The sequence below is a fragment of the Lissotriton helveticus genome, chromosome 5_1 (genome assembly GCF_964261635.1).
Source record: "Lissotriton helveticus chromosome 5_1, aLisHel1.1, whole genome shotgun sequence".
Taxonomy (NCBI): Eukaryota; Metazoa; Chordata; class Amphibia; order Caudata; family Salamandridae; genus Lissotriton; species Lissotriton helveticus.
In genome coordinates, this window is record NC_136065.1 from 2,100,701,471 (window position 1) to 2,100,717,637 (window position 16,167).

General features: G+C 43.7%; 1 long non-coding RNA gene across 1 annotated transcript in view; it reads right to left on the reverse strand.

Annotated features, from left to right (window-relative positions):
• LOC144756354 (uncharacterized) overlaps nucleotides 1-16,167 on the reverse strand; it is a 98,191-nt gene that overhangs the window by 2,239 nt on the left and 79,785 nt on the right. The window contains exon 2 of the long non-coding RNA XR_013595132.1: nucleotides 12,565-12,649. This is a non-coding gene — a long non-coding RNA (uncharacterized LOC144756354). The remainder of the gene's footprint in view (nucleotides 1-12,564; nucleotides 12,650-16,167) is intronic.

Genomic DNA, 16,167 nt, shown 5'->3' on the forward strand with positions numbered 1-16,167 from the left:
CCGCCTTTGGCAATGATGACCACCTTCCAGTGTAAGAGTACCAACCTAATGCCTGGTCTATTGTGCTTGTGCTTGTGCAAGCCCTAAAGCCCACCTGAAAGGGTGATATAATGCTATTTTCATCCGCCCACAAGAGGATCCTCTCCAAGAGTACCCTGCCAACCAATTTCTCCCCAGCATCTATAAGACTTATTGGGCGGTCGTTGGCAGGGTCCCCCTGGGGCCCTTCTTGTATATAGGTATCACTTCGGCTCCTTTCCAAGAGTTCGGGACCGGGGACCCTTCCAACAAGGCATTCGTAAGAATTACAAAGTAGGTGGCCCAACCTTCGGTGTTAGCTTTGAAAAGGTCACTCGGTACACCATCTTGTCTCGGGGCTTTAGCGGGTACAATCTTGGTTAATGCGGCCAGCACCTCTTTCTTGTCTACTCTAGGAAATGGGGCCTGAGCAGAATCAATGGCCATGGCACCATGAAAGGGCCCTGAAATACCCGACTGCTCATCTCCCCCGTACAGTTTCTTAAAATGCTCAAACCACTCCCTATCCGTTATATGGTTGGAGATTTGATCCGGGTCGCAGCCATTGGAACCTCTGACTAAAGCCCAAAATAGCTCACCATTTTTAGATTTGCTCGCAGCTCTAAGACTATCCCAATGTGATTCCTCCCACTCCCTCTTGGCTAGTGTAATGGCTTGCCTATAATGTGATCTGGCCAGCCGAACAGCAACTGGATCGCTAAATTTAATAGCAAGAATCAGACTATTTTTTTTCATTCTGCAATTTCTATCAAACCACTTCTGCACTGGTTTGACATTCGTCGGGCTCTTTTTATTGGGAACTACGAACAAAGTACCAATCTGATCTATAATATCAACATAGATAGTTTCTGCCGCCGCAGACCCAGCCACGTCCTTACATGCTGCAGAAAGCCTTAAAATCTGTTCACTGAGAATGTCTTCCAATGCACTTAATCTTTGCTCGTCCATAATAAACTTTGGCCACTTGAGAAACCTATTACAATTGGATGGTACAACTGTCTTAGTTAATAATCTCAAGCTAGTGGAGGGGGTGTACTCCTTCCTCTGCCACAGATCCACCATCTTGAGGGACAGGGGGTTATGGTCACTGTCTACTAATGGTATAATGACCATGTCCTCCACTAACTTCCATGCCCTCCTATCCACCATTATGTAGTCAATTCTACTTTCACACGAAACCCTGTTATATGCATTTGCCCCCCGAGCATCAGAAGTAGTGCGCCCATTTACAGCTCTTAGTCCTGATTCCAACATTAAAGCATCCAGTTGAATGACAATCGGTGACCATCTCTTCACAGGCATAAGCGACAGAGACGGAATGCCCCATCTGGCATCTTCCTCATAAACTCCAAGGATGTCATCTGCTGCCAGGGGCTCAAATGAAAAATTTAGGTCCCCAGCGACCAGAACTAAGGAATCAGAAGGACACAACTGGAGCAAATCAGAGAGAACAGAAATGGTGGAGGATTTCGCCCCCCCTTGAGTGCCTCTAGCATATACATTAAAAAATTCCCAGGTGATGATGCCATTCATACCCTTGATGGAAAGTCTCATAACATCAGGTGTTGAACAAGTATGATGAGTAATCTTAAGGTTAAGGTCTACCCTCACCCATGCCATAAGCCCTCCAGAGGGACAACCTCGACCAACCGAGATAGCAGGTACATGAAAGCAAGAAAAACCTGGCTTATACAGGGGTTCGAGGCACCAAGTTTTCTGAAATAAACACATATCATACTCATCGATGAAATCGTTTTAATCCGGTAATGAGAGCTTATTTCGCAGTCCTGCCACATTCCACGAGACAAGTTTAAAATTATTGATGGGATCATTACAGGAAATTGGAGCACGCGGAGATTGATATAAATCTTGACTAATGATGTTAATAGCCCTCAGAGGTGCTATAACAGGAATTAGTGACACTGAGCCCGGAGACTGTGGTGGTACAGAAGGAAAGGGGGAGCAACTACCCAGGGGGGAAGAGGAACTAATCAATACTCCTACTCTATCCTGAAGTCAGTCAACAGCTCCAAACAGTTGAAACAATTTTGGGTGGGAATAGAGTCCAAGGGTAGAAAAGGCCTTGGCCAACCCCCCTGGGGTGGCCCCCTCCCATTCTGCTGCACCACTGTCCAGCCATCTGCTAATGAAGTGAAGTGACCTGGTGGATAGAAATAAGTCAGTGGAAGAGAGCGGATAGTCGTTCCTGGGCTGGGGTATCTCCAGTTACAGATATACTCGACAGATCTAGGGTCGTTAAAGTTGATCAGAATGCAACCCCCCCTTATATTTTTGGCCAGATGGCCAACCCAAGGCACCCTCCGAACCTTAAGTATTTTACACACAATGTGTGAGGACAGCAGTCTGTTAACGCATAACCAGTGGACAACCCTGTTCCTCAATGTTGTAGGGGATTCCACCTCATGCTTACCCACTTCTGGCACCCCTGCTAGAATAACCACAAATGGACAAACTTCCGGGGGTAGATTTACAATATTTACCCTCACTGTCCTGAGGTACATTACGCTGGCAAGGTCTACTTACACTGGCAGCTGCTAGATCCTTGTTAAGGGGTGCAACTGGAGCCCTATGGACAATGTTCAGTGCTACCGTGTCCTTCGGGACAGCCGGAGCATTGGTTCCACCGGCTTTAACTAGTAATTGGGTGGCCATAGGAGTAGCATCCTTTAGCAAGGAATCGGCGATTCCCTTAAAGTCACGCTCAATCCTTTTTAGGTGCTGTTCAATTTTACTCATTCTATCCTCCAGTGGACGTAGGAGAAGTCTAAGTGTATCATATATAATAGTTGACTCGGGGTCCTTCACTCCTTCCCTGTCGCCTAGGCTTGCCCTCCCACTAGTAGCCTGGTGTACCGTTCTAGTGAGTGTTGGATCAACTATAGATGGAACTAGGCTTGCAGAGTCACCCACAACAGACTGCTCCAGTGTAGCTGGAATTTCTCTAATATTTTTGGGGCTTTCTTTTTCCTTCCACCATTGTTAATTGACAGCCCTTGTTTATACTTGGGAACTGCCCCTGGATCTCTCCCACGCAATTGTCTAGTATTGTGTATCTTAACTACATTGGGCACAGTGGGCAACTTGTGGGGAGATAGCAATAACGATTCTGAGACCGTGGACTGTCCATCAGAGGAAACATGGGATGTATCGCAAGATGGTAACTGTGAAATGGGGAGTTCTATAATTGGTGAAGCACCAATACCACTATTAGGACCTTGATGGACAGGAGTCCACACATTCGCAAAATGTCCCATTGAAGACCTTCTTGCATTGGCGAGGTCCTGGGAAACTCATCGCTCCATTATCGTGATCCCCTCATCGATGACACAGTTCACCCTCGTTATGAACTGGTCCATGGTTCCCGTGAGGCTAGCAGTGTCCGCTCTCCCCTTGGCCTCCTTAGGGGGCATGATTGTGAATCCGGCAAGACTATAACAATAATGAGATGCAATGTACTCACAAGTCAAGGCCACATATAAGCTGAAAGGGAGGTGGCCCGTCCCGTCCTTATCCGGGCTTAAACGGGCCCGCCCTTGGCCCGGGCTTAGCCCGGCACGTCCCGCGACGCGGAGGGTTGGGCGACTTTATGCGCCTCCTGGTGCTCCAACCCCGTCAGTGATGCGCGCCGCCGGGGCGGCGGCGCTGATGGCGGTGGCGTCCGGCAATGGTATGTAGCGCTTCAGCGCTTCCAGTCAGGATGGCGTGACTCTTGGCGGTGGAATCGGCAAGCAACAGGTTGTCCCGCACACCAGGTTGGTTTCCCCTTTTACATATAGATGCCTTAGGGAGGGCAAGGAAGTTTATCTGAAAGGTGAAGAATGCACTGAAACACCGGATCACTCATTAATGTGTAGACATATCCAATTACACGGCTCTTGTAATCAAAACAAGCCTAATTTAGCCTGTGTTTTGAAAGGTACCCCCGTGCCCGCTATCGTTCCCACATTCACATTACTGGCAAATGGGAGTTATTTACTACTGAACAATGAGGATTTCTGTGGGTTAATGAAAGGCATTGCTTATATCGTTACGGTCAGTGAGCCTGTGATTTGCTGTAAAAATGTGATGTATCCACCCACGCATGGGAAGCTGGATGTTTCCATCGGGACGAGGATTCCGACCTTGAAAGCAGAGTTCAATAAGATGAGTCGCATAAGAGCTCTATTGTCCCAAAGAGAAGTTGACCTCACATCTGCTCGTGAAACATTTGTCCTTCACGTAGCTAACACCTGCACAGAGGTGCATGCTTTATTAAATACTGACCTACCATTGCATTTCGGTGAACTGATTCACACAATCTTTAATGCATCCTCCACAACGGGACTGGCGCCCTTTTTTAAAGTACTTGGCAGCGGTCTTGTGAATTAATTTCAAAATATATTTGGGGTCATTCCTGCTTTCTTCCATTCGATCTTTTCCAGCCTATTTGGTGGATTTCCGTTTTACTGGCGCTGGCGGACGGCGTTCTTTTGCTGTTTTGCTTCATTCAAAATGGATGCACATCCTGTGTTTCAAGACGAGCTGTCACGACTGGCACTGTTTTGCAACAGAATGCTTGAATACTATGGTGCGCTGCCGCTCGCCACCTTAAGTGCAGCTTATGGATTATCATTTCGATTTTCCTATTTAACATGTGTTCAGCCTGTGTTTTTTATTGCCTGAGCTGCAATTTCGACTGGGCCCTGGATTTGTGTCTCTGCAATACGGTGTCTCCCAAGGTGGATTTTAACCAGCTCATGAGCCTCTTAGTAGCTCATGAGTTGCTATGTTCTGACGGAGGGATTATGGCCTTTGCAGCGATGCATGGAATGCTGGGTCGTTGAAATATATTCGCAGCGGCGCAAGATTTCTTGGCACACAGCTTAATTGAGAACACACCGAGTTATCCTCTGATGGTGCTAGAGGCTCCGGTAACTGAAGAGCATGTATGTTCTTTCCCACTATAAAATTGGATGGCTGAACTATTTTCGGATGAGAACAGTGACTTCCTACTGGAAGCTGTTGCTGCTTATTTTGCATATTCAATGTTAGGATGAAGTATTTCATCACCATTCATTGGACGTTGAACATTTTATTTTTTATTATTTTTATTATTATAGTTTTTTCTGGCATATGACAATATTCTCTGCCCCAGGCCTATTGACTTTGCCCAACCCAATGCCAATACTTTCTTGCTTATGGGAATTTTTTGAGCGGAAATTTTTTCTCATGTGCAAATTTGAGATGACTGTCGTTCTTGGACTCTGCTTTCATAAATTTTCCCCTTATCTTATTTTTCTTATGTTATCCGTGCTCGGATCAAAGGGAGGGTGTCATATTGTTATGCTTTGCCTTCGCATTGTGTTAAGTTAGCATGAGCTTATTAGGAGTTTAAACGCCATTTTACCTTTCTGCTGCTTCTGCACACGACACATATTGTTATTAGTGCTTTTAGCCCAGTAAAGTATTTTGCTTCACACGAGAATAATATGTTTTGCTATTAGTATCAACCTTGCTTGGTAAGCTATGTCTGTACAGTGAGTGCCACGGCCTTCAAGGTTAGTTCAACACAGTGGTTGTTGTGAGGTTTGATCTTCGCACGTTCTAGACATAAAATACATGCAGCTGCGGCCAAATTCTGGCTTTAGGCGCGTTTTATATTGCACTGCGCTGAGCATACACACACACTTGATGGTGCTTCGCATGCAGAGAGCTGGTGGAAGATGATGTGATCCCTTACCACTAGGATCTGAGGTATGGGACCACCCTGCTAAAACCCAAAGAGACCTTCTTAGATATAATATAAATATACAAGCAAGGGAGGGTGTGAATTAGGTGTCTTTTAGCCTTCTTCCCCCTAGCATTTTAACATGCTTTCACCCTTTGTATTCTATCGACTAGTAACTATGCTGATTACTTTGTTTCTTATAATATGTTTGCTTGTATTAGCTAAGATACTGCGCTTGAGAACACTGCATTAGAAAATAAACATTTCAAATGTGCACGCGTCCTCATTTACTCCTTGTTCTGGATTGAAATGATTGTATAACGAAAGAGTGTTCATGTGTTCCACGTTACCTGGGGTGTTCTAAGTCCATGTTCTGGTTTGTCTAAACATTGGGAGTTTGTAAGAACCAATGAGACACTGTTGCTAGTCTGGTAGGGGATTTTGGGTACTAAGGTGAGTTTTGGCACACCCTAATGCACTGAGGTTCCAAGTCTCTATGCACAGTTCTGTATGAGAACGGAATCCCTGCGACAGTGTAACTTACCAGACTCCCCTCCCCCAGGTATTTCTATCATGTCCTCAGTATGCCGGATGGCCAGGACCATCTCTTCACAGGGAAAGAGTTGCAATGAACCGCAGGGATGGGTGCCATCTGTCCTCTGGGCCTTCAGGTGGTGCTTGGAGTCCAGGGTATGCACCTTGATCCTCAGGTCATGCCACCTCATGCCACCTCTTCCTAATTTCCAGCTGTGTTCTCAGAGTAGTACCAACAGCATTCAGTCAGTCTACTATCCTGTTCCACAATTCATTTTTCCTATTGAGAGGAGAATGTTAGACTTGGGCTCCAAAAATGTGTGGCTCTACTCTAATGATTTCATCCACCATGACTGACAGCTCAACATCTGTGAAACGTGGATTTTTGGTGCGATTAATGTCTGTCAAATTAATTGAGTGACAAATTTAAAAAAAGGATATTGGTGAATAGGCTACAACAAAAAAGGGTGTGGAGAGTGCTAATGGGAAGATGGAAAAGAGGGCTGCCTTAACTCGGAATGCACAAAACTGTGGTGCCTGTCTTGTGGGCTGCAGTTCAGAGGCAAATGATCATGGTCAGGAATGGGGTGTGTTTTATAGTGTAAATTACAGGCTTGTCCCCTTGGCCAAAGGATATCAGCGGCATAGTTTTTTAATCCATCCAATGGGCACTGTTGTGGTGCTATGCTGCGAGAATACAGGAACCATCGCTAGAGGACCACCAGTACACCTTAACGGTTGTCATAATTGGTTTGGCATGAAGCCAGGGCCCTGATGGCATCAGAGTACGAATCAACAACATTGCAGAATGCCGTGACCCAAGTTGGAACCACACCGTTGGCGTTTCAGGCTGCATGACTCATAATCGAGCGGGCAGAAGACCGCCAGGGCAACAGTCTTCTAGGAACCACGGATGCATCTGTCAGGTGGTCGGACCACCAAACTCGTAAACATGGACCTAAATCTTAATTATTTTTATTATATACCATTAATATATTGTTAATTAAATACATCTCACTAATATTTAATACTACATATAAATATATACTTATATAAACACACATACACATATAAATGTGTGTTTTTTTAATGTAAATATATATATACACACAAACACATATATGATGTAAGAATTATTAAAAAAATATATTTGACATGATACTAATTTTTTTTGTTTAATGCTTTATATTTTCTAATATACAAAACACATACATATATATTTTTACATGAAGCAGAAAATATTAATAGTTTAATTACAAAACATCAAATAAATTGCCAAACAAATAAAATAAAAAATGAAGTGAAAAACACATTTACAAAAAATAATATACACATTTTAAAACAAAAACTATAAACAAATAACTAATCAATGAATATAGTTTTATTGTTCAATTACTTAAAATCATTACAATATACTGTCATTATTAAAAAGAACGAAGTTAAAATCCTGTGTATGTTATTACAAACTGGTAGAATATAAAACCTTAAAATTAGTGTCATCACTGGCTGTAAAGTGCAAATGCATTAGATTTAAAATAACATTTTGTCAACGTCTCTCTTGCTTGTTACCTGAATGGTTTCTTTCTGTAACTCTATATTCTGCATCAAGGCGGCTTGGATTAATTCTATACATTTCCCCAGCTGTGCTGCTGTTTGAGCTGTTTTAGCAGAGAAACACAAGTCAGAGACTTCACTGCATCGTGCAAGGCCATGGGCTCTGCAGATTGAAAGAACTAGTCGGTGCCTCTCACTGGCTAACTTAGAGCAACAGCACAGCAGATGGAGCCAGGATTCACGATGGTAATTACAAAGTCAACATGTGACTAAATTGTCCTGCCTGACCCAGGCTTGGTTAAAGTCCACAATGGGCAGTGCCAGAAGTCTCATGTAAGTATTTTCTTTCCGGGCCGGGACTGACAGTGCTTGCTCGAAATAAGGCTGTGGTTTACCCACTATATAGGAGGTATCCAGTACTAGGAGATTGGATTGATTGTGTAAGCTGTCCAGATCTCTTATATATGATATTTTCTTGGCTTGTCTATTCAGTGATATTTTCCCTACGGCAACTGGGATGTTTGAATTGTACACATTTTGCACATCTATTTCCAACAATTTTGTGGCTGCTGTCAACTGCACCTGCCATGGGGATGCGCCTTCTTCAAAAATTGTTTTAATTTGTGTTTTTAAGGATATTACTGAAGCTCGCAAGGTGCCAATGTAATATTGTACTGTGTCCTCTAAGCAGGTAATGTCCAGACAGGTAAGTTCCAGCTCCAACCTTACTCTAGCTTTCCTGGCCTGTCGTGGGATGCCCAATACCGTCTTGTATACAGAGATTTGGTGGCTCTTAAGGAATTTAGTAAAAGCACCAGGAAAGACTAGGTGGCCGTAATTGACAGAGGGCACTACATTTGCTTTTAAGACTTTCAAAATAGGTTCTACTGTTGGGCTGTGTAGTCTTTGATTGAGATTTCTCAGGCTACAGATAATGCTGGACCCCTTGCTTCTCAAATATTTCAAATGGACTGAGGGTTTGGCCCTTTCCAATATCCTGAGACCCAAATAATTATAGCTTTTGCAAGTTCTGATTTGCAACTCTCCTAGGTGCCATAGAGCTGTCTTCTTTCGATGGTACTTCCTAAAGATTATTATCCTGGACTTCTCCTGATTCACCAGGAGATTGTTCTTTTGATTAAATCTGTGCAGCGCTTCTAAGGCTTTCCGTAGGCCTGTCCAAGTGTGTTCCATAATAACAATGTCATCAGCATATTGGAGGATTTGGAGCCTCACATTCCCCAGGCTTGGTGTTAGTAGATTTGCCCCCACCAGGGCTTTTCCCTGATCGGCTGTATAGATATTAATGCGTAAAGGGGCCAGAACGCACCCTTTTTTTTATGCGTACCCAGGTCCCCTCATTCAGGGCAATTATTGCCTTTAAAAGCTTTTGTGGTATGCCCCAGTTGCTAGGTTTTTCCTATAGCTTTTCGCGGTCAACTCGGTCAAAAGCTGCGCTGTAATCCACAAAACAGCAAACAACGGTAGTTGTGATGTCTGGGTCGCACGTAATGACAAGTGTCCCAGTGCTAGAATGTTGTCTATGGTGGAACTTTGGGGCCTAAAACCAGACTGGAAGAAAGGAAGGGTGTTATGATCTTTTGCCCAGGTTTCTAGTTCCTTCAACAGTAATCTGGCATATGCTTTTTCTTCTATATCTAATAGAGCGACCAGCCGATAATTTTCAGGTTTCGTGCGGTCCCCTTTTTTATGAATCGGAACGAGCATTGAGCCTTTCGACGAGGATGGAACTGTAGAAGTGGCAAACGCGTACTTAAAAAGTGGTGTTAACTGATCCGCCCAAAATCCGTGGGGGGCTTTAAGCACTGCTTCTGGGACTCCATTGGGACCAGGGTCACCATCTGACCTAATTTTTTTAATCCGATTGGTAATCTCGACCTTGGTAATAACAGGCATGTTGTCCTTATTATGAGGTTCTGGGGTACTTTGTTGTAATTGGATTTCAGTCATATTCTGCTGTGTCGTATACAGTTGCTTTGCGTGTTTGACCCACTCGGCGGCTGCCACGGGAGACAGCCATTACAACGCGGTCTTTACACCGCGCTACCTTTATGACGCAGCATCACAACGCAAGTTGTTACGACTTGCACTGGATGGAGCTATATACTAAGGAATAGTATGATTTACTATTCCAACACCTTCCCTACTGTTACGTAGGTGGAGTTGGAATAGTAAATCATACTATTTCTAAATCCAGCGCCTCTAGCGCAAGTCGTTGTAACAACTTGCGTTGTGATGTCTGCATCGTAAAGGTAGCACGGTGTAAAGACCGCATTGTAATGACATGCATCCGCTGTCACCCTGTTTTCCTTGCTTTGGCCGATGTGGCTCTGTTGTTTAATGTATCTCCAGAGTTGGATATGACCCTTTTCCCTGAGAAGATTATACATTTTCAGCCACTCTGCCTCGATTTTCTTTGATCGTAATTCCCATGTGTTCCATACGAAGCACTTTTATTTCCGATATGTGGGAATTTGTGGCACCTGTTCTTCTTGCCTTCAAGGCATTTGAGAGGTTCCGCTTGGTCTGCGCTACGGCCCTTGGTTTTAATTGTCATGACTGACATTGTGGATAGGAGTCCTGTGCTTTAGGGCTCCCAGTATCTCGTCCTAGAACGTTTTTTAATTCATCAAGGAGTCCTTTCCAGAGCTCCAATGGGGATGCAATACTTCTGTCTATTAGACTTGACTCTATCTGATCCACTCCAAGAGCTTTGGGCCTATTTTTGTGGTCCATTTTATTCTTCTCAAAACTTCGTGGTGCTCTTCTCCAATTGAAGCTCCCAATATTTCCAATTTTTGTGCAGGTTTCTCATTTAGCTTAAGAGAAACCCTCAGAGGTCTTTGGTCACTCTCGTCCCTATTTCCCACTTCAAAGTTGCTGAAGTAGGTTAGCAGGTTATCCGAAATGAAGATGTAATCAATTGTTGACTTGTCCCTGAAGGTGGGAAGAGGATGCCAGAGAGGGTCACCAGCTTTTTGGATGGTGTGGGCGGAAACCATATTTTGCGTGAAAAGGAGCCACTGCAGAGGAGCCGATTCTAAATTATTTGAAGGTTCCCCTGTTGCATGCCCCAACTCCCTGGTGTTCATGTCCTCGACGATAATTGGAAAATGTGAAGCATATTTATTTATGAGGTGGTCCATTTCTCTTGTCAATGGTTTTAATACTAGCTTTTTTTGCTGAGTGGCGGGGTTGACGTAGCAGTTGATTAACAAAAGGCGAATTGAGATGTTATTATTTTTGAAACCTCCGATCAGTACTGCTTGCAAGTTGGAAATGTGTGTTATTACTGATGTTACCTCTATTTTATGAGCATGATTAATGAAAATTGAGAGCCCACCAGATGCTCTACCAAAGATGTTACGTTTTGTAGCTGCAGCATGAAATTAAAAAAAACCTGGGATAATTAGGGGTTCAGTGGCCCACGTCTCTTGTAGGCAGAGAATGTCATTTGCTTCAAGATACATATGTGCTGCTTTACAGGTAAGCAATCTTTTTAGCCCTGCAACATTCCAGGATGTGATGGACAAATATGTAACATTTCCCGGTGTTCTATTCTTATTCAAGTGACAAGCAGCATTTGTTATATTAGAAGTGCCGTCGCGGGGGCAGGCCTCCACTGCCTTGCGTACCGCTCTGCTTTTGCCCACTGTAGTGGACTGACCTTTGATCAATTGAACTTGTTATCCTATAGGCATTATAAGATCTTGAATCCGCGGCTGAGCTTTTCCCTGGTAGTTTGCTTGCTGTCCCCCTTAACACCGAGTATACCTCCTTCGTTGGCGATGATACTACTAATATGTGTGGGTATTTCTCTGGTATGTGGAAAGCTATGTCAATGCCCCAATCGGCCATTTGTGCTATTTCTTCAGCTGTGAGCCCCACCTGGGCCTGGCGACACAGCCCTATTGATGTTGATTCCCCGTGAGAGTCACTAAAAAGGCTCAGGAATGTAACCTACTCTAAGTCGCTTGAGTGTATTTCATTGAGAGTCGGAATGTGCTTAAATAGTCGGAGTATGTTGCCCCTATTAAGGATATCATGTTGGCCTTTGATGATGTATCTAGGGGTAAGAGTCACCTCATATAAACAAATACTATAACTATAAAATTATAAACAAATAATAAAAAATATATTTAACCATTATTTGTAAATGTATTCAAGTTTGGGAATAATAGATATACTATTCTCGCTCCAGTTTATGCAACAGTAGAGAAATTTTAGGCCTCAAGAGAAGTTAAGTACAATATAACCACTCCAAACAGGGCAACAGTATGGAATGTGTTGGACTTTGGAGGGGATAAACTTACTATTCTCACTCCAGTCTATGGAACAGTAGGGAAAGCTCCGGACTTCGGAGGGGTAAGATTTACTATTCTCACTCCAGTCTGTACAACAGTAGGGAAAGATTTGAACTTTGGAAGGGTAAGATTTACTTTTCCTACTCCAGTCTGTGCAACAATGGATCACTGATATAATATCAATCCTACAAATATCAAAATACACAAATATCGGAAATTAAAAATCGAGAACAAAAATATTCACTCTGTATACCTAACTATAGAAATCACAAATATGAAACACACACATATCGTTGTCAAAAACACTGCTTTTTACATATATATCGATAACAAAAACATCAGAAACACAATTAAATAAATATTTGTACTATTTGTACTATTTACCCATCGACTGGACTGGGCACATATGGCCTGGACATATGGCCTGGACTGCAGCAATGTAGGTAATCTTTCACATGTCAATTCGGAACTGTAGAGGGAATACAAGAAACAGGTCACCCTCCTCTCAATTCATCAAAAAGCACATCAGACCTGTTCCCTAAGGATTATCAGATATCAAATGTAGGGGTAGAATTATTTCCTTTCTTTTAATCTACATTAAACACTCCTTACTCTTTACAAGGCAGTGTCACACCACTTTATCTGCCTTCTTTTTATAAAAGTGTCTATTGTCAAATGACAGTCATATCCCATCAATTCTTAAAAGACGGGTAACCCTGGTATGTATACCCAGACAAACACACCCATAAATGTGTTTTTAACATTAAAAGAAATAGTGAAAAAAGAAAAATGGCACCTCACGTACGCACCACCAGTCGAGCTTGCTGATTGGTACTCACAAGCTATGCTCACTTTTGTCATCATCGGCAACCATTTTGCTGAAACTTATACCAAACCTGACTCTAGAACCTAACAAGACATACACATATCTGACCATATAACAATTACACATAGGCCCTCATTATGATGTCGGACGGACTGCCATTGCAAAGCAGCCGGTGGCGGTCCGCCAGACATCCAGAGCAATGATCTTACCTCCGGATTGAGATACCGGGGGTGGGAGTGCAGTGGGTGGGGGGAAAGACAGCCGCCTCTGACAGGCTCAAGTAGACTGTCAGGGCAACGGTTGGACAGTAATCCCTACAATAAAGGCCGAGGCAAAACCGACACCACCGTAGGGATTACAATGTCCACTTCCCACAGCCTTTTCATTGTAGTCCCACTGCCGTGGAAAGACTGTCAGAACTGGACTTTGGGGGCCCCTAGCAGGGTCCCTTTGCCCCAGGGGCCAAAGGTTGTGACCAGGGGGGCACATGTGGTGTCACCCCAAACATCCATGCACCGTGAGCCAGGCACCACATGGTGCTGGGCACATGATGCATGGATGTTTGCAAACATGCCTTTCTCAACTGTGGCTTGTGCTGCGGCCCTTTTCAGGCCCATAGCACAAGCCGCCATAGAGAACTGCATGTTTCCGACCCTCTACATGGCATTTGTATCATAATATTTCATGTGGAATTGACAACTACGTATCGGGTGGACTCCATCATGCAGCGATGGCAGTTGGACGCTAGTCCGACCACCATCATAATGAGGCCCTTTAATGAGTAACCCTTTAAAATGACAATCTAAATGATTAAAAACGAATCATAGTCTTCTCTACTGCAAACAACTTAATGAAACGTACCCAATGTCAAACCTGGATGATTGAAAAGTCCTTCAAAATGTGTCCCAAATGATTCACTCAGATATAAACCGTACATGGTAAATTTTAAAACACCAATATCTCTTTTACTATGAACTCCTAAACTATATAAAAAAAACAAATTACCGCCCTCAAAAACATTCATAGACTTTGACCAAGCCATGATTCAAACAATTCAAAATATATACACCCCCACAAATCCATACAGGGCTGTTAGTATCACTTTAATCAAAGTATATTGCGACACCTTGGTGGTCGGACGAGGACCCAGCCACCATCATTGCAAGATGGATTCCGGCCAATATGCAGTTAGTGATTCCACCAGCCTAATTATGATCCGACCGCCGTGCAGGTGGTAGGAAACATACCTATTTCTATTGCGGCTTGTGCAGCAGCCCAGAAAAGGACCGCAGCACAAGGCACAATAGAAATAGGCATGTTTCAAACATCTTGTGCCAGGCACCATGAGGTGCATTGCACAGGGTCCATGGATGCTTGGCAGGACACCACATTTGCCCCCCCCAAACCCCATAGCGGTAAACAATGGAGGAAGGAGCTCTGCTAGGGGCCTCCAAAGTCTGTTTCCATTTTCATGTACTTGGCGGTTGCACTCCAACCGCTAGATCATAATCTGGTGGTTGGAGAACTTCTATGGATGGCGGTGGGAACTGACACTGACAGGCTGTTCCGAGCCCCTTAGACCCTGATTCCGAGTTGCGGGGGGGGGCAGGATAATGTTGCCAAGCCAACAGCATCCTGACTGCTGTATTCTTAGTGCACCGCCAGGCTGGTGGTGTTGTGTTAGTGGTGTAACGGCGGGGGCATGCTTAAGTTCATTGAGAGCCTCAAGCATATGCCGCCACCTTGGCAGCACTGTTTGCATGTTGGTGCACAGTGTACCATGTCGTGCATGGCACACAGTACAAGCAGAGGGGGGCACAACATGTGCCCCTATGCACGTTGCCCAATGGTTGAACATCACTCTGGGGCCTGTTTGGGGCCGCTTCCCTGCCTTCCCACTGAACTTTTCATAGCAGAGTCCCTGCCATGAAAAGGTCGGTGGTAAGGTAGGTTGTAATCTGCACAGCGGTACAGGCACCACTGGCAGAGACCACCGCTTTCCCCACTGCTGCCCTGTCGGGATCCAGGATCCTAGCAGTGGCAGCAGTCTTGTGGCAGCGAGGAGGCGACAAACAGACCACAACTGACAGTACAGCGGTCTCAAGACTGCCGTACTCGTAATGCGGCCTTAAGTGTAGAATACTCCAGGTAATAGACAATTCACTTTGAAAATAAAAACAGATTATAGCACTAGACTACGTACCGGTCACAGAGGTAGTCAACCATTATATGTAGGGCTCCCGGTTTTATGGTATATCTTTTTTTAACATTTCCGTCTGAATTTATCCCTATTTATTTTTTGGTCATTTTATCCGTATTTATCCACATTTATGTTTGTTGCAAGCAAAATAAAACATTTCAGCTAGTATTTTTAACACATTTATTTAAAATAGACAATTAACACCTACACTCAGTTGTTATAGGTTTAGATATCATTATATATACACCAAATTAAGTAAACACAATACAATTGGCAATATTAGAAAGAAAAGGCACACGTGTAATTTTGGAGTTTCACTTGAATGGTCATGCATGTCCAGACTAGGCATGAGTGCAGTCAAGTTTTGTTCACACCCACTTGTGTTGTTGGTAGCATTGTTCTGGATACTTCATTCACTGAAATGATTATGGCTTTGGTATTTTGGGCACGGCCATCCCACAGCTGTTGCTGAAATTGTAGCCAATGGTAAGTGCACTTTACATATTGGACGCAAATGCCTTCCCTGTCCTCTTTGAAAAGATTTGTGGTATTGATTAGATGTTGTTTGCACAGTCCTATTGTTACCCCTTCTTGAAATACACGCTCTACAAAGTGCTTCCATCGGAATTCATGAGGAACCTTAACAAATGCATTACCACTAAAAAACATGCTAAATCATTAGCGTCTGTCATATTAAGTTAATTAACTCCTAAGTACGTTATATGCCGAAAGTCATCCTTCAATTTTTTCCCAGTATTGTCAAAGCCAGAAGGACTAGATTTAATGTGCTAAATATCATTTGTATATGCAATGCATTCAAACATGCCAATGCTTGTTTTTGGTTTCTTCTGCCACAATTAAGTTCAGAACTCCTCTGGTACTAAGATGGTGCTACAGATGTCGGCACCCGGCCCCCACCTCTGTGCCCCCATCAACCTCTTCCCCCTCCCATAAAACATAA